Source organism: Vipera ursinii (genome assembly GCF_947247035.1).
Source record: "Vipera ursinii genome assembly, chromosome: 3".
NCBI classification, from domain to species: domain Eukaryota; kingdom Metazoa; phylum Chordata; class Lepidosauria; order Squamata; family Viperidae; genus Vipera; species Vipera ursinii.
In genome coordinates, this window is record NC_139516.1 from 45,374,007 (window position 1) to 45,393,476 (window position 19,470).

The 19,470-nt window shown below is 40.1% G+C and overlaps 2 protein-coding genes across 9 annotated transcripts in view; both read left to right on the plus strand.

Moving 5' to 3' along the window:
* The window catches only part of RBBP5 (RB binding protein 5, histone lysine methyltransferase complex subunit), a 938,867-nt gene that overhangs the window by 911,657 nt on the left and 7,740 nt on the right, over positions 1 to 19,470 (plus strand). The window lies entirely within an intron of this gene.
* PIK3C2B (phosphatidylinositol-4-phosphate 3-kinase catalytic subunit type 2 beta) overlaps positions 2,898 to 19,470 on the plus strand; it is a 103,790-nt gene continuing 87,217 nt past the window's right edge. The window contains exon 1 of the mRNA XM_083359217.1: positions 2,898 to 3,118. The gene's annotated coding sequence lies outside the window, so the exon portion shown is untranslated. The remainder of the gene's footprint in view (positions 3,119 to 19,470) is intronic.

Genomic DNA, 19,470 nt, shown 5'->3' on the forward strand with positions numbered 1-19,470 from the left:
CAGTGATGGAGCGCCCACGATCTCTGAAGGCAAGCTGTCCCACTGGTTGATTGTCCTCACTGTCAGGAAGTTTCTCCTTAGTTCCAGGTTGCTTCTCTCTTTGATCAGTTTCCAACCATTGTTTCTCGGCGTTCCCTCTGGTGCTTTGGTGAACAACCTGGCCCCTCTGCCTCAGATACTGGAACGCTGCTATCATGTCTCCCCTATTTCTTCTTTTCTTTAGACTAGCCAGACCCAAGTCCCGTAGCCGTTCTTTGTATGTTTTAGTCTCCAGGCCTTTGATCATCTTAGTTTGTTTGTTTTTTAGTTTATTTATTACACTATCTTTATTATTTTATTTTTATGATGGCCAGGAGTGCTCCTTTATTTGAAGGTGCTCTAGATAACATTCTCTTTCAACTCCCAGTTCTTGGGGTACCATATCAGCTTTTCTTTAAAAATTAGTTCCTCTTCCCTTTCCGTTTCCCACTCTTGGGTCTCTTTCCCATCCCCTATTATTTCTCACCCTGAATTCCAAGTAACGTCATTATATTCCTCTTCACAACCTGTTTTCCTTGTTACCTTCTGGGAAGAGGCTTCATGGCATCCGAAGCAGAACATCCAGATTCAGTCACAGCTTTGTTCCATACAGTATTAACCTTGTGAACTCTAAAGCTTCCTCCTTCCGTTACGTATTCAAGATGGACAGTGAATAATATTTATATGTGACTTATATGTAAGGGTGTAGGTCTAAACATATGCTGTATATAGTATGTTTTAAATGTGTGTTATGTATGTGTACACTTTGAGAGGAAGCAACTAAATTTCATTTTTTTAATGTGTGCCATTGTGACGCGGTGGCTCAGTGGGTTAGGACGCTGAGCTTGTCAATCAGAAGGTCGGCAGTTTGGCAGGTCGAATCCCGAGTGCCGCGTAACAGAGTGAGCGCCTGTTACTCGTCCCAGCTTCTGCCAACCTAGCAGTTCGAAAGCACGTAAAAATGCAAGTAGAAAAATAGGGACCACTACAGTGGGAAGGTAACAGGGTTCCGTGCGCCTTTGGCGTCCAGTCATGCCGGCCACATGACCACGGAGACGTCCTCGGACAAGCACTGGCTCTTCAGCTTTGAAACGGAGATGAGCACTGGCCCCTAGAGTTGGAAACGACTAGCACACATGTGCGGGGGAACCTTTGCCTATTGTGCCCACAAGAAAAAAATGACAATAAAGGTTATCTAATCTAATCTAAAAAGGGACGCGGTGGCTCAGTGGGTTAGGATGCTGAGTCTGTCGATCAGAAGGTCGGCACTTTGGCGGGTCGAATCCCAAGTGCCGCGTAGCAGAGTGAGCGCCTGTTACTCGTCCCAGCTTCTGCCAACCTAGCAGTTCGAAAGCACGTAAAAATGCAAGTAGAAAAATAGGGACCACTACGGTGGGAAGGTAACAGCGTTCCGTGCGCCTTTGGCATCTAGTCATGCCGGCCACATGACCACGGAGACGTCCTCGGACAAGCGCTGGCTCTTCGGCTTTGAAACGGAGATGAGCACCGGCCCCTAGAGTTGGAAACGACTAGCACACATGTGCGGGGGAACCTTTACCTTTTAATCTAATCTAATCTTTGTTGTTTTTCTTTAAAACTTTTTTTATTAGGTAGGATGTTAAAAGATCTTCGGTACTTTCATTTCTCCAGAAACCATTTAAGAGAGGAAGGAAGATGTTGTAGGAGTAAGAATGAACCTACACAGATTTTTCAGAAGAAGAAAAAAGTTGTATTGCTTTGATTTAGTCTTTGATGCAGGTTTCTCCTATTTATCTGATATTTTAAGGCATCAGAGCACTCTCTCTTGTTTTGTAAGCTAGTACAACTGCTTTTCCATAACTTTATTCTTATTTATTTGATTGGACCTATTCTTCATCTGACATCTGGATCTAATATAATGTCTATTAAAACTTGTGTTCTGGAAACTAAAAATATTTTACTGTTTTGGAAACCAAAAATATGATGCCTAACTGGTTTCATATGATACAAAAGAAGCTGAAAACTAACAGAGAGATAGTCGGAGCTGGCAGTTAACGCAAAAGGACTGACATGAGGCTGATAGCAGTGCAGCATAAAATTGCATCATTTATTTTATTCCCAATTTTTTTTTAGAAAAAAAATATTAACAGCTTATAGTTTTCTTGTACAATTGAGCATTCATTTTTTCCCCAAGGCCTTTTGCACAAAATGATACGGATTTTGCTCCAAATCTGCAGGCGTTTTCTTGTTTTATGACAAGCTTAAATGAGACGCCTCCGAAGAAGAGTACTGCAAAGGAAGAAAAAAAAAGTCGCGAGCCAACTTTCTCATTTACAGTAATTTTCTGCGTGTTTGAAAAGCCACTAGGAGAAAGAAAACTTCCTGTGGCGTTCGAAACCATCTTCCCAGGGAATAAAGCAGGGGTCTTCAAACTTGGCCCTTTTATGACTTGTGGACTTCAACTCCCAGAATTCCTCAGCCAGCAAAGCTGGCTGAGGAATTCTGGGAGTTGAAGTCCACAAGTCATAAAAGGGCCAAGTTTGAAGACCCCTGGAATAAAGCAAAGGCTTTTTTTTTTCCCCAGGCAACCTTAGCGTGTGCCCAGGTTTGTTAAAAATCAACCTCCATCGCCTCGAGGCTGGAATGGGAGGCGGGGTTTGGGTCCTCCAAACTTAAAAGAGACGGAAAACCGAGTTGCTTTCCTGCGTTCCCCAAACGCAGCCGGAGCGCCCGAAGTTGGCTCCGGACGGCGGCGAGCTCATCGAGTCGACGCACGAGGTCCCCAGAAGGGGGCGCGTTTCCTCTTCCCTCCCTTTTCCCCTCCATTGTCTCGCTGGTTCGCATCGCCTTTCTCCCCGCCTCGTTCGCTCTGCTCAGAGACGCGTTTGCAAGCCCAATTGGGGGGGTTCATTTCAGCAGCGGCAGCTAACTTTCCGAAACGGCTGCTTTTTCCTGCTTGGGATTTTTCATGCCCAGCTGCTGGAGGATTAGCGGGTCGTCCGGAGGGCTATCCCGGAATTATCTCCCAGGGGAGCCCATAAACGACAGAGGCGTTGTTGGCAGCGAAAGGCAAGCGGAATTCTCTCGTTCGGAAACGGCTGCAAGAGGATCAGGAAATCAGGTAAGGAAACGACTAGCTGCAGAGGGCAGGGAATGAACTCGGGGGAATGCCTTTGTGAAAGGGGCTGGAGCAGGAAGGCAGTCCTTGCAGCTGATCCACGAGGGTGAAATCCGCACTGGGGAAAACGTGAAAATAAGGGCGGGGAGGGAACTGTTGCAGCCCAGAGTCGTTTAAACCTGGACGAGCAGGTTGTAGGCATGGAGGCTGATTCCAGCTTGCTAGTGAATTATTATTATTATTAATAATAATTTTATTTATATACCGCCCTTCTCCCGAAGGACTCAGATGGCAGAGAGGCGGATCTTGCCCAGTTCCTGGAACAACCTCGTCCTAGCAGCTGCAGAGGTAGATGGGTGGTTTTTGTTTTTTTTTTTTAAAAATGGTTTTAACAGGATGTGCTTAGATTTAGAAGTAAAGATCCTCTCCCGAGTTAATGCTTCTACCGCATCCTATCTCAAAGCTAGTGGCTGAGAGTGACGTGGGGAGATAAGATCACCAAAGGGGTGCGGTGAAGAGTAAAAAAAACCCTAATACTTTGAATGTGGACCGCATTGTTACTCTTCTGCTGAACCTTTTCAAGCTGGTTCAAAGTCCTAATACAATTCACCCTCCCCCTTCCTTAAACAAATATCTGAAGTAGCCTTCTCCAGCCAGCGTTCTGGTATCCTCATGAATAGGCTGGACTACAGCCCCCCTCATCCACAATTGGGCATCAGAGGGAGGGAGGCTAAAAAGGAATGAAGATGAATTCCTTATATTTGAGGAAGAATGCAAGGTTAGGATTTGGTTCACAGAGTTGTCAGCATATTGTTGGAATTTCCCACCAAAAAAGAGATTCTTTCATAACTATTCCAGGAGTTCTATACATCTGCATTATGAATATTATTAACCCTTAAAGTCTAGTGCGATTTATTAGGATTTTACATTAGTCCTAATTAAAAAGATGAACAGCAGGATAAAATCCTCAATTACAGAGTGAGCTCTAATTTTATTTGCAGAAGGAAAACAGGAGCTCTTGACCTTTTTTTTTTTTAAATGCCTCTTTGGACCAGACACAGGTTGCTTGTAACTCATTTTCTTATGCTCTCCAGCCCAGCTTTGTAAAAGTTAAAATAAAAACAGGAATGTGAAACAGGATTTGGAGTTTATAAGTACAAGGCTATGTATTTAACAGGTAGATGAAAAAGAAACCCTGTGGCCTTGATTTAAGCCCATGGACATTTATGTCCTTCACAACTATTTCTCTTTAACTGTATGATCTCTTCTTCACTGTAGTGTTAGTAACCTTGTATTTTAGTACTGCATTATGTCATTACAATGTAACATTGAAGCAGTTCTAGAGATGTATTACTCTTCATTTTAGTGATTACTGAGAAGGTGTGTGATCCACCTTAGCACAAATAGTTGCTTTAGGTTGTTTTTTTTTAATCTATTGGCTTAAAAGCCAAAAAAAAATTAAATTCTGATTATATGTTACAATGCTTTCCTACTTCCTAAGCTTTACGCCATCTTTCCTTCAAGCATACAAATAATCCCATCACATGTATTAAATGTATTTATTAGCCCCAAAGGCATAATACAATCTCTAGGCAATGTAAATAAAAACTGTACTATTCAACAAAGACAATTCTAGGATTCCTCTAATTGGTGGTAATGACATGCGACAGAGGGAGAAAGAGAAGAGCCCTGGGAAGTTTTGCTATTGATTTACACCAATCTTTAGAAGAGGCCAGTCTCTTTATTATATAGGTTCCCCCCCCCCCAATTTTAAGGCCAACTTAGGAGAGCTTTATCTGCAGTGAAATCTGCTTGGTGATGAAGAATGCTGCCCCTCCCCAACTGATAGAGCTGTACCGGTCAGGGCTCACAGCTACATTGCCATGGATTTTTAGCAAACAAAAGACATAACATGACTGGATCAAGCTGAACAGTTCCATTTATTTCAAGGAGAAGTAGCAAGCATTTGGCTTAGAATAGCAATGGATTTTAAATCCATCCAAAACTTCATGTGAGTCTTTTGCCAATCTGATACTCTCCGGTGTCTTGGACCAACTACACCTGGTTCAGTCAGCATGAGTCTATGAAGTACATGACTGTTGGGTACGCAAAGACTGCCATATTTATCAGCCGGTATGCTGTCATCTAAGGCAGTGGCCCCCAGCCTTATAGGCACATGGGACTGGTGCTGTGGAGAAAGGTTTTTCCGTGGACCAGAGGGGGTGTGGTTTTGCATACGGCCTGCATCCCACGAATGGGTCTTGTTTCTGAGGCCCAGTTTCTGGTATGCCATGGACCGGTGCTGATCCATGGACCAGAAGTTGGGAACCCCTGATCTAGTGGTTCTCTGGATTTTTGTAGTCAAGATGAAGCAGCCCTTTCAGATAGGAAGATTATTTTCTCTTTCCCCCCCATTAAACACCTGTTGTTTAGGTAGTAGAAGTGAATCTACTAAGTTGGAGGAAGTGAAAATTGATGCAGATATAAATGCTGAGGATGCCTTTGAAAGTTCGCCTCCCCAGACTGGGGGGTGGCATGGGGCTTGTTGCTATATCATTTGCCCTTTTTTTGTCGTTCTTAAACAGGAATTCTCTTTCACTTTTCTCTCCTCTGTCTAGTTATCTCTTCCTCTAGTTTATCCAGATCTGTTTTTCCTTCTGCCATCTGCATCCTGATTCCCCCTTCCCCCTTTTTTTTTCTATTTCTGTTGGCAGTGGAAGGGGCCTGTGTGTGTGTGTGTGTCTGTGTGTGTGCTTCTGTTTGTGTGGACAGACTGGTTCGCTTATAGAGGCAGAAGATCAATTTAATGAATGGATTATCTTATTTTACAGGCATTGAATGTTATTTAATCATTAATTTAATCAATATCTATTTTACCTTGGAGTTTCCCTTTGTGAAGATAGGTGTGCAAGGATGCACATTCCCACATACATATCCAAGTACATACAGTTCCTTTGCCAGAGGGAAGGAATCTTAAGGATTGATTTCAGCTGCATCTGGCAACACCCAGGTTCTCTACAAGGGAAATCTGGCATTGCATAAAATTTCTGGAGGAATGTATTATTTGATGTTTCTGCTTAATGATCCTTATGGGTGGATGAGTAGAGGGAATTGTTTTAATTTCAGGATTATCTTCCTTTTGGGTAAAGGTGAAATATTGTTAGACATTTTAAGATTTACAGTAGGCAATCAATATGATAGGCTTGTCAGCTACTCCAGCTTGTCCATTCATTGCATGCAAGATAGCAGTTGCTTTGCATGCCACAAAAATTCCAGTTTTGGGGCTTCTGCAGAAATGGCTGGGAAAGACAGAAGCCTGGAAGGTCATTACTACCAGTGTAGAGCTGATTCCACAAGCTTGCTAGTCAATCTGTTTTTAAACATTAAAAGTGTAACTAGGAGCAGGTGTGGTAGTGAATATTTGCTGGTGGCTGCCTACTCTAGAAATATCCAAAGAAGAATTTTTGTATACAAGAGTATTAGAATAATAGCCTGGATTCTGCCCTTGGAGAAGGATTTCTGTTAATGGCAGTGTTTAAATGGATAATGCTGTACTAGGCAGAATTGACTGCAGCACTTTAATGTATTTTTATTCAGTAGGAATCCCTGAACAGACATGGAGTACCATGTTAATTATTGGAAAGGGTTGGTCTGTGCCACCTAAAATATTATGAATGAATGATTCTGTTATTGGACAGACGTTTGCTCCTGGAGGCACTGTTGTTGCACCTATAAAGAGGAACACTTTTGTTTTCTTTTATACTGAGATAAAGGGAACAGACACCTTGCAAAAAAGCTGATATATTAGTTTTGTGCTGATACATTCAAGAAAGACCGTTCCAAGTTAAATACCGGCTGCTTCGACTGGGAACTAACTCAAAGAAGAGCTTTTGTGCTCTCTCTCTCTCTCTCTCTCTCTCTCTCTCTCTCTCTCTCTCTCTCTCTCTCTCTCTCTCTCTCTCTCTCTCTCTCTGTGTGTGTGTGTTTGTGTGTATGCATATGCAGCACAGCTTCCTCCAACATGATGCTGTCCAGAATATTTAGATGTGAAATACCCATCAGCTTTAGGCAACATAGCAAATGATCTAGTATTATGGCAGATGTGGAGTCAAGCATTTGAAAGGCTATTTAAGTTGTTCTGAGGAAAACAGCTGTTTATGGGCTCAACAAGACATAATTTTGCCTTTGTAATTTTTTTCCTTCTGTTCACCAGCTACAGAATGAACCTAAATTGTTAGGCTTTCCTTATCTGGCCAGGGATGATGGAGAATACAAGTGCCGTTTGTTCATGTGATCTGTTCCATAGGTACAGGGAAGAAGGTTAATCACTTTCTCCACAGCTTCTCTAAGAACTCTGACAAAACAGCTGCAAGTCATAATAAGACTGGTTGGTGAGGACAATTGTGTTAGATGAACTGGAGATAATTTGCTTGGGTGAAATGGCTGCTGGTCATGTGCAAAAATCTGGCCTGTGAAAAGACCAGTTGGGGATGAGAACAATATCAAGCATAAAAATTAATTAATTACATAAGAAATTGCTTATTGCAGCCATAAGGCCAGAAGCAATTACTTAATGTTTTAGATATGCCAATAATTTTAGTTAATTAAAAGTATTTGTGTTTATAATTAAATTTGAAGACACGTTCCTCTATTTTTAATGCTTAGGATATATTTCTGCATCACTGCAGTCTCAACTACTCCTGTAATTTGTACTAATGTGCTATTTTACATTTATATGTATGCAAATACACTTGTCCTTTGGCTCATCATAGTAGTCAACTAGATTTTCAAGGTTCCTTAGCAGGTGAAGCATACTGTGTCCATCTGGAAAGAAATGCCAATTATTTTGATGTTTATACACTGAGGAGTAATCAGGATTTGGCTGTGACTGTCATTACAGAGCCGTTGGAAATGTTGATCCTGTGCAAAACTGGCCCCCTTTGTGTCTTTGCCTGAGAGATGCAGCTAACTGTTTCCGCAGTGCAAATTGTCATGCGTGTCTGATTTGGGCCGAAACCTCTGCACAGAAAATGAAAGCTGTGCAGAATTTAATTCTGAGAAGTCATAGAGTGACCCAGCAGTGAAGCTCCACATTTGCTTAGCTTAGGAGTGCAACTGACATGAATGAGTTGACTCTGGCAAATCTTTCAAGAGGTTGTATGATACCAAGAATTTTTAAAATTGTTTTTGCAAGAGATGAGAAATGCTGCAGGAGATGCTATGTACCCTCTAAAACATTCTATTTAATTTTACAATACAGAAAATACTAGAACAGAGCTTTTCAATTTTTTCACCCATTGTACCACTTTTAAGATATGGCAACATCCGAGTACCACCAGTCGCCCAGCAAGGTGTCAAAAACTTGATGGCAAAAAAAGGAAAAAAGTGATGAAGTACAGGTAGTCCTCGACTTACAACAGTTTGCTTAATGACTGTTCAAAGTTGCAATGGCACTGAAAAAAGTGCCCCCCAAGCCACAGCCAAGCAAGACACCTGCCTGCTTGCCCAGTGGTGCTCTTCCTCCTGTCCGTGGTTTTCATTGTTGTGAGCATTTCTGTTAAGGATTGGCAGCGGGGGTGGGGTGGGGGTGTTTGGTTTTTATTCCCCACCCCCTGCTGGGTGGTTGCAGCAGGTTCTGGTCACTTCACATGACTCTGTGACACTATGACTGTCATAAATGTGAATCATTTGCCAAGCATCTGAATGTAAATCACGACACCCTGGAGATGCTGCAACATTCCAGCTGATCGGTGCTTCGTCTGGGCTCAGAAGCGCCAGAATCAGCGCTGAGCTACAGCTGGAGCCTGGTGCTAATCCTGGTGCTTCCGCTGAGCCCTGACAGCCCCGAAGAAGCGCTGATCCTGGCGCTTCCGCTGAACCCTGACAGCCCTGCAGCTCCAGCCATCTCTCGCTCAGGCTTGTGCAGTGCTACTACCGGTTCACCTCATTCCCCTCCCCCGCTAGTTTTCTAGGATGGTCGCGTACCACCTGCCAAGTGCCAGTGTACCACAGGTGGTACCCGTACCACTGGTTGAAAAGCCCTGTACTAGAATATGGGGTCAAACATTCAACATACATGGTGAATGAATTAGAACAAATGAAAATAACTTCTTACCTACAAATAGTCTATCTTTTGAATTCACGGCCACAGTACATAGCAATGGTCCCTAGCATGGCCTTAATGCTTAATGGGAGAAAAGACAAATTTGTGGGAGATAAGGCAACACTGGATATTTCAGTAGTTTTGTTTTCTATATAGTTCTTCCACTTGCAGGCTTCTTTAAACTAGCTGCTGAGGTTATGAGCTTGAGGATGCTCTTGTACTTGTGCCTTGCATATGGGCTTTACGTTGTCATTTGATCCAATCCAATCCAGCTTTTCTAATATTTTTATAAGATTAAAATAATGCAATGCAAAATATATTACCTTAATTAATTCTAAGAATTAGCTTATTAAGCTAATGAAGCTTAATATGTTGCCTGTTTAGCCCTAGAGCAGGCATGTCAAACTGCTGGGCCACGGGCCGGATGCATCATACTGAACCTGCGCGCACCCCATTGCTGGCAATGGGGAAAAAGTCGTGATACATCGCGCAACATTATCTGACGTCGCGGGTTTGACGTGCCTGCCCTAGAGTATAGTATGGCATTGTTCTGATGGTGCATAAATAATGTGATTAAACTCCCTGATTGAGAAGTATTTTAAAAGAGGTATTCTGATGTTAATTCCAAACAGATATATTTCTAGATTTGCAAAAATATAATTAGGCATCTAACTCTGAAAGCAAAAAGAAGAAAATGGCTGCATCTCCATCTGTTGTCAATGCAAAAACATCCGATGGTACGAGCGTTGACATATGTTCTGTTAGGAAGGATGGGCAGGCTGTGTGATAGTTACTTTAAATCAATTACTTTGTAATGTTTTCTTACAAAGCAGTGTAATTACTTAAACATATTTGGATATCCCAGTATGAACCAGATACTTTAGATGCCTCAAAGAAGGCAAAGCTGCTGAAAATAAGCTGGTTTTGAAATTATATCAGACACTGAAAAATGTTTTCAAAATTGAAATTACTGATATTTACGACTTATGGAACAATTAGAATATCTAGGAGTAGAATATCAGTGGATCCAAGGTTGCTTTTTTGCACTTGAAGTTGAAATTAATCCAACAGAAAATTTTATTCCAAGTCTATTGGTCTTTCTATTTTTTTTCTTTTTGTTTGCTTTGCTGTTATAATTTCATAATTGATTTGTTGGATATTACTATTTTTATGTATCCTTTTTTCCATATCTATCTTTTAAAAATTGCAATTAAAATGATTAAATAAAAAGCCTTAACAAAATCAAAACACTCAGGAATTTCCTTTTTGGGAGCTAGAATCTTGTTTAGTCTTAGTGCTGCTCTGATTTCATAGTTTTGGGAATCAGGTGGTTTTGTACCTCCCTACATCCTCCCTCACAGTGGCTGCAAGTGATCTTCATGCTTGGCAGTTCGTGCTGCCAGTGGGGAGAGGGGGAGTGGAGAATGGGGAACAGGCTTGACTGTGAATTCCCACAGACTTCAGTACAATCTTTCTGCTTGACTTCCCATGTCTGTCTCCTGAGCAGAGCAGGTGGTGCTCAGCTGCTATAAATACAAGAGATTCTGGCCTCAGGCTGTTCACATTTGGGCTGCTGTAGCACACAACTATTCAGACACATGTGCCTTCTACCAGATGGGTTATAACCCTCCCCCCACCACCACCACTCACTTTTAAAGGGCTTCCTTTCATGTGGTTTCCTGCAGTTATAAGCCAAAATGGGGCGGGGGGGGGGGGGACCAGAGAGCTACAGAGGACAGGCGTCTGAATTTGCTGCTACTTCTGTAGAGGATCTTTTTTTTTCTACATTATCTTAGCATCCTAAGATAAGACATTGCATGCCTGCATTGGATATTAGATGGTCAGCTATTTTTAAAAAAATAAATAAATAAAATAATGCTGCTGAACTTTCTGGGCAATTGGCCTAGATTCACAGCAGATCAAAAAGCTTATCAAAAGACAGAATTCAATACATTTGGAGGTCTGAGGTACCTGTGCTTCTGAAATAGACTGCTTATGTATGTATTTAAATAAAGAATTTCTGTAACAAATGTTAAACAGCTCCCATAATAGTGAATGGGGCACACAGTGAGGCTCTTCTGAGGTCTGTCAGATCCCAAAATAAAATATTTTTAAAAATAACAAGATCACAACCATTGCATCAACATGGTGCAGCAGCACCAGAGGAAATATTTTCTCATTCCCATCAGCCATTATGCAGAACTGAATAATTCTGATTCCATTTCTTCCCTTTCGTAATTTTCACGTTTTCCACATTGCGTAGAGCAAATTCAGTGTCAGTACCTTTAAAATATCTTGGATGTATTTTTAATGGTTTTGTAAAAAAAAGATCCATCTGAGTATGATTATTGATCTCATTTACATTTATTTTAGACAAAGTTTTGCCTATTCTCAGGCCATTTGGTTCCTTAGAATGCTATATATGCAGGGATTTTTGTGAGATCCACAGAGTTGGCATGGCTTGTAGCAGGTATGAATGAATTTGCAAGCATAGAAACAAACATTATTTTATTCCAGAAGGGGATAACTGTCTAGGCAGCATAGCACTCAATGGGCAAAAGGTGATAATTACCATGAATACTGTAACCCTGTCAATGCTTTGTGCTGCATAGGAAGATTCTGCTGTGTCCCCCCTCTTCCCCCCCCATTTAAGCTGCTCTTAAATCAGAAGAAAAGTAATTTTATGGGATGTTATCCTCTGATCTACAAAGAAAGACTGCATTACTCTGTAATGGGGATTGATCTTGATCAAGGTGTATGCCTTGTGGAATTCTTGCCTTGAGTCCCAATGTCCCCTTCATTTTTATAGGATGATCATGCAAAGTGTACAGTACATGGCCCCAAACCATGCTTCTTGCTTAAAATCACTATTTACAAAGCATAATTATCCGTAGATGTACAGTACACTTGGTGATGACCATGCATTGTTTGTGTTGGAGATGTAAATTGTTTCCTTCTAGTTTTATTTGCTTATTCATTTATTTGTATCCCACCTTTATTATTTTTACAATTAGCTTAAGGTGGCAACACATCTTCCTCCTCCTCTTTAGTTTCTCCTTCCAGTTTCACTGGAATTGAACATAACCCCATCCTAGAGATTTCAATCACTAGTTAATTTGTCCCTGTGACAATGTCTTCCTGAAAATTCTATCCTCTATAGGAATTATTTAAGGGTTCTATTAAAAAACCCTTATAACACACAGTATGTTCATATGTTACAAATATCCTCTAATGTGATTTAGCTCCATTTTGGCTTAACAGTTGTACAAACATAAATTATAGTTTATTATTTTGGCTTATTTGGTAAATCATGATTAACCATTCCGTGACTTAAGATGATAAAGGTACCAAAATGTCAGGTTGTGGTTTGTGTCTCTGAATTGCTGCTATCTCTTCATTGTGTTTAGATATAATGTGTGATGAAGAGACAGACCTTTTATTAATTACAGTACAGTTAGACTGCATGTTTTCCAATACATTCCTTAAGAATATGAAGCTCTTGCCTTAGTTTAAATCCTGTTATAAACCAATTAGGAGTTTAGATTATCCTCCAAGTGTAAGCATCCTCATTCATTTGGTCATTATGATTTTTCTATTCTAATGACTGGTGCTTTTTTAATAAACAAGTACTATGGATTTGTCTCGCCTAGATTCTGAACCCAGACAAACTTAGCTGGATGTTGCTACTTGCTAAAACTTACCGTATACATACAATTCAGAATCCCTAAGAAGGGAATGGCTACCAACTAGGTAGTAGTATCTGGCTAAACTTGACTGATTTAGAAAAGTCAAGCAGAGTCAGGCTTGGGGGGTTGTCGAATGGGACCTCATCAGGAAATCCTAGAGCTGTAAATTACATAAAAAGTCAAAAAAACAGCCCGAGAAGAACCATTCCATATGGCTTCCCAGAAAACCACATGAATCTGTCCATGAATTATTGAGACCCGTGTTCACCTTGAAGGGAACTTTATCTCTAATTGTTATGAACTTGCAATTCAACCTGAAGAATACTGTCACAGGCAAAATTACTCCTTATAACCTTAGTAATTATTAATTAAAACATTCATTTCCCAGATTCTAATGAGATGGCTTTCAACAAGAAGTGGAGGATCATTATCAATCCTAAAAAATGACCTAGCTATTGATGAAATCCAAAAATTGCTCCTAATATCATGCTTGCTAAAATAAAAGGCAATTGTCATTGGCCCACGTTTTTCTGAAAATGACTAGAATATAGTGTGCTCTATAAATTATAGTTAGGGTTAGGTTAGTGTTTATCTCACTCACACACACACACACACACACACACACACACACAGAGAGAGAGAGAGAGAGAGAGAGAGAGAGAGAGAGAGAGAGAGAGAGAGAGAGGCTCTCATTTATATGAATATTTTGACCTGACAGATAAATTCTGAATGAACTTAGAGTGAAAGGATGCAGGTGCTTGCATTCCTTCTTTGTATTGTTCCAATTATGAGACAATATATTAGAAAATGGAAAGGACTACCTACATAGTTATTTTCAATTTTGTATTTTCCTTTTTAATAGCTTTTCAAAAAGGGGTTAAAACATATAAGATGGCTGATGTAGAACAGACAAGCAATATAATATGTGACTCTTCTAGGAAATGAGGCTGTTGTCTTTTATGAAGTCAGAGAAATGGTCCATTTACTTCTGTGTGGCCTACGCTGACTAGCTCTGACTTAAATATGCAAGTCAAGCACATGCTCTGCCATTGAACTATATCCCCCCATCCAATGAAATAACTGTTTTGTTAATAAGATTTATATTCACCCTTATCCAGAAACCGCACTCACCAGAATGTCTTTTCACATGCTTTTTGGAGATGGAACCAAGACTGAAGTGGTAATGTGTCATCGATTTGTTAAGTGTGGAGTAAGCAGGCCTCTCCAAGAGAATATACTAATTAAAAACAGGAGGGCAAAACAATCTTCCCTTGGAGCTGATTTCCTGGTCTAGTCTACCTAGTGGGATTGATACCAGTCTTAAAATAAGTTGAACTGGGGAGTTCTTAATCCTTCTATCTAGGACCTTGCTACTAAGCCCAACTTTAGAAATGTATTTATTTAGCATATGGTAAGCCCAGCTTTAGGAAAATAGATAGAAAGGTACCTTAGATCTTACTGTATAAAGTCCAGAAATACCAAACTTAACAAGTGTTATGCCAATCCTGAAACGCAGGGAGTATACATGGATTCTTACACAAAGTGATTTTAATGAGAAATTCCTTTTTAAAACTAAAAAAGAAAAACCCAATAAGGCCAACCATCATATCAAAAGGATTTTTGAACAGTAGTTTTTACCTTGTTTTTCATTATTTACATACTGTAGGTGCCCAGTGATTTGTTTATTTATTTTATTTTTTATTTTAATTCCGTTTATATCCCGCCCTTCTCCGAAGACTCAGGGCGGCTTACAAGCTTAGCAGTTAATATATTTTTAAAGTGTTAGGTCATCTGTGGCCTGTATTTGTTCCTATTTTCCCTTGCTTGGTCAGGGTGGATCTTGTTTAGTCAGTCTGCTTGTGAGGTGCCATATGGTTTCAGAGTGACTCACCAGATGGGTGGCTTTTTCACCATCTCAGTTAAGATATTTTTTTTTTTAAATTCCATTTATATCCCGCCCTTCTCCGAAGACTCAGGGCGGCTTACAAGCTTAGCAGTAGCCTTCATTCTATGCATATGCCTGCTTATTAGGGCTTTCACACACACCCCCAAGCGGCATTATTACAAAGTCAGCTTAATTGCCCCCAACAATCTGGGTCCTCATTTTACCTACCTCAGAAGGATGGAAGGCTGAGTCAACCTTGAGCCTGGTGGGATGCGAACCTGCACTAATTGCAGGCAGCTGGTGTTACTTAAGGAGGCATTAGCCCACTGCTCCACCAAGGCTCTATTTAGTTGCACTACCATAGATACTTGTGCTCTTTGTACACTGTAGCTTTACTACATCTGGTAGTTGGAGTAGTCCTTTTCTCTTTGAAGCTGAGGCATTTATTGGAATAAGCTGAGAACAGTTTCTGGGCAGTTCCTATAGAAGTACATGGTTTTATTATCTCCATTTTTACACTGGTACAGACCTCTCTACAAGTAACAAAGTCCACCTTTATTTTGTTTTTCCTGTGATTTCCAATAAGATAATTAACAGTTCATACTAATAACTGGATTATTGTTCATATGCCTTAGAGACATAGAAAACCAACCACAAAAGTCATTGATTTTTTGGATAGAGGATGATTTTCTCAAAAATTTTAGACAAAAAATGCTGATTAATTGCTATCAACAACTATCAGTCTAGAAAACTTTAGGTTTAGTATAAAAATGATACTGATTCACTTGCTATTAAATGATGTATCCCATTCTTTAAATATCGTCAGTGACTGATTTTATGAAAGCATTGAATTTGACTCATTTGAATCCAAATTGGCACTTGTGTCCATTTTATAAAATGTATGCAGAAGTAGCAAGATTGCCATTGATAATTAAATCTTCAATTTCATAAAATCTGCAACCTTCCTATTCCTTGTATAAAGCAAATTGATTCTCCTGATTAAAGATAATCAAGAAATGAAAGGAGTTACTAATGGGTTCCAAGAAGACTTAGAACAGAATATACAAATTATTCCTCTTTCCACAGTGGTTATGTAGTTAATTTATTAGCAATATATTTATATTTATAATCGCTAATTTATTTTATTGATACTTTGATGCAGAGGGGAATTGTTATAATTAAGCTGAGGAAAGGGGGAAACAAATTAAATAGACTTTTAAAAGCAAAATTTCCTTTTTTAAACATGCAAAACAGAGATGAATACCAGACAGGATATGTTCTTATTGAAATCTCTTCCTTCTTCCCTGATAAACAAGGCTTTTGGTCTGTAAAATTAGAATGAGGCCATCTCTAGGGATGGAAATAATCTTACAGGAGTTGTTACCTTAGGGAAGAGTAGACTCATGAAAATAAGAGCTTTTTGTTACAGCTGTTCTCTACAGGATTGTGGTTAATAGTTCAGCTCATTTAAAAATGCACTGGTTTTCATGGTTTCCAATAGGAATCAGGTCCAACGTTTTTGCTAGAAAACTGAATATTGCAGCATTTTGAACTGCATCCCCTTGTAGATCCGGATGGCCCTGACCTATTAACCTTACACAAGGCTCTTGAAGTCCTTAACTGTTTCCCCATGCTCTGAAGCCTGAAGGCTAGGCAAGCTCTGCTGTTGATGTGGCTTTATGATTGGGAGTTATTGTTTGCCTTGTGTACCGATAAAGGAGAATATTTGTAGCTCATGACTGAAATGTGGGGTCCTTGGTGCTCTCTGAGCTTGGTTGTTTTCTTGCAAATGTTTCATTACCCAAACTAATAGCATCGTCACTGCTAGCAAGGAATGGTGTTTACTCTCAATTTGTATTCTAGTGGCTTGCCCTATCCGTGTTGGAGATTCTTTGGTTGAACTGTTTACTGTTAGTTTGTTGGCAGTTCCTTGATTGTGGTATTGTTTACTTCTTTGTTGGTCTGATATTAATCTTGGTGTTGATCTATATGCTCATCTGAGTGTTAATTGCTGGTGGGGAGGTATTTTGGTCTTTTTGTTCCCTTTTTGGCTTGTCAATTGTATCTTTTTCACTGTATGTAGAAATTATTTATGTGTCTATTCATAGCTAATTTGTCAAAGTGCCAGGCTTCCAGGAATTCTCTAGCATTTTTGGACTTGGCTTGGTGTGGGATGGTCACAGTTAACCAGTTAAGTCTGATTAATGATCATGTGATATTAAAAGAGTGTCTTTAATTTCATGTCTTCTGACTACTAGTTGGTATTCATGGATGCGTTCTGCTAGTCTTCTGCCTGTTTGTCTAACATAGTGGCTGTTGTAGTCTGTGTACAATATGCTGTAGATCAGGGGTGTCAAACTTAATTTCATGGAGGGCTGCATCAGCATTGCAGTTGCCCATGGGGCCGGGTGGGTATGGCCAGGGTAGGCGTGGCCTACTGGGTGGGCATGGCTAGAGTGCGTATGGCCTACTGGGTGGGCGTGGCCAGCTCTACATCGTTCTCATCAAGGGTGCCTATGGGGGCTTGGGCAGGAGTGGGACAGATCTGAGGGTCTCTGGCAGAAGGAGGGTCTCTGGGCCAGGGCCAAGGCAGTGGGGGCCGTTCCCTCACTGTTTCCAGGATGGTTTCGCGGGCCACATGAAACCACTTTGTGGGCCGGATCCGGCCCCCAGGCCTTGTGTTTGACATGTCTGCTGTAGATGATTCCTGTTGCTAGCACTACTACCCTCTAGTTTGGGTAATGAAACATCTGCAAGAAAACAGCCAAACTCAGAGAGCACCAAGGACCTCTAATTTACCTTGTGTGCTATGGGTTATTCTCAAAACTGTTGGTTTTAACTTTTTTATGCCACCAAGAGTCCTAGTTGTAAAGTGGGCAGCCATATTTGAATAAAACTTAAAAAAACCCTTTTTTGTGGTATAAAGTCACAGATGTGAAAAGATATTATAAATTCAGTTATGGAGCCTACAGTTTAATAAAACCAAATTGTGGCTACTTTCTTATTGTTCTGTCGAACAGTACCCTATGAATAGGCTAGAAAGGGTCACAGACAGAAACTCAGTTCTTTCCACTACCCTGGAGCCACAGATTGCCCATCATAGGCTTAGAATGACAATTGTTTGAAAGAAAGACCATCCATGGTAAATTTCTTTCTCCAATCTAAAATATGAACAGGGGCCCTGCTCCATTTATCCATCCAGCCTAATGTGATCACTCGGGAATGGACCTTCTCATGATATTTATTTTTATACCATCTTTGTTATTTTTAGAAATAACTAAAGGTGGTAAACATCTTCGTTCCTCCTCTTATTTTTCCTACGCCAACAACCCTGTAAGTGGTTGAGCTGACGAGCCCAAAGTCACCCATTTGGTTTTTATGCCTAAGGCAGCACTAGAACTCACAGTCTTTATAGTCTGATGCCTTAACCACTGGACCACACTGGCTTTAAATGTCTATTTTATAGTTATTTTTCCCTACCAGCAAATATATATTTATTCTATTATGCTTTTTTATTTTTAATTGTATATGGGCTGCCATGGGCCTTTGTAATCATTCATAATCTTACTTTTTAATTTTTACTATCTAACATTTATTTTTTAGTATCTTTAGCTGTTTTTATGTTGCAATTCTGAACCTTTTTGGTTAGAGTGATACCTGATTGATTCAACTGAAAATGCAAAGGGTGGAATCTGAAGTATTTTATCTGTATTATTGAACAATAGAACATTTCTTCTTTCCTCTGCTCTCAACAACCAAGAAAATTCTCCACTGTATAGTTGTTTAAAACTAAGTCTCACATTTGATCTCTGTTCAAAATTTTGTGTCCTATATTTTTATGATACTAATGTTGCTGACATAACAGCCCACTTTACCTCAGCTGCAATTTGGTACAAGCTCCTAATTCATCAGCTGAACCCTATTGCAACAGAGTTGGCCATTTAACTCAGTAGAAAGAATGAGGTGGATTCAGACATTCTGTAGGGAAGCTTTCCAACTCTTAAGCCCCTGTGAGTTCTATTCGTTGACTTCACACGTCAAGCTAACCATTACTTGTTTTCATCATTTATTTATTTATTTATTTATTTTATTACATTTATATACCGCCCTTTCCCTGAGGACTCAGGGCGGTTTACAGGGAATTAAAAACCACAATACAAAAGTTAAAACCAGTTTAAAAAAGATTAAACTTTTTTTTTTATTGAAAAGTTTTAAAATACAGTTTTCCTTTAAAAAGCCCCCCTTCCCCCTCCCTCCTCCCCCCCTACCTCCCCCCTACCTCCCCCCCTCCCCCCCTCCCTCCTCCCCCCCTACCTCCCCCCTCCCCCCCTTCCCCCCCGACTTCCCAGAGCTAAATACAAGGTATATATATATAAAAAAGCAATCATAAACAACCATATACTAACAACTATAAATTCTAAAATCCATCACTCTCTAGCTTATATAGGATAAAACAAACCTGAGCAATATCAAATATATATAAAAAACTAAAATAGAAAAAGAAAAAAAAACGAAAGAAGACTTATTCGAATGCTACATAAAACTTCTTAACCCTATACTTGTTCTGGATAAACTCAATCCATTTTCTCCATTCCATAATATAACGTTCTTGCGAATGATCTTTCAAATAGGCCGAAATCTTCGCCATCTCTGCCAGGTCGGAAACCTTTAAAGTCCACTC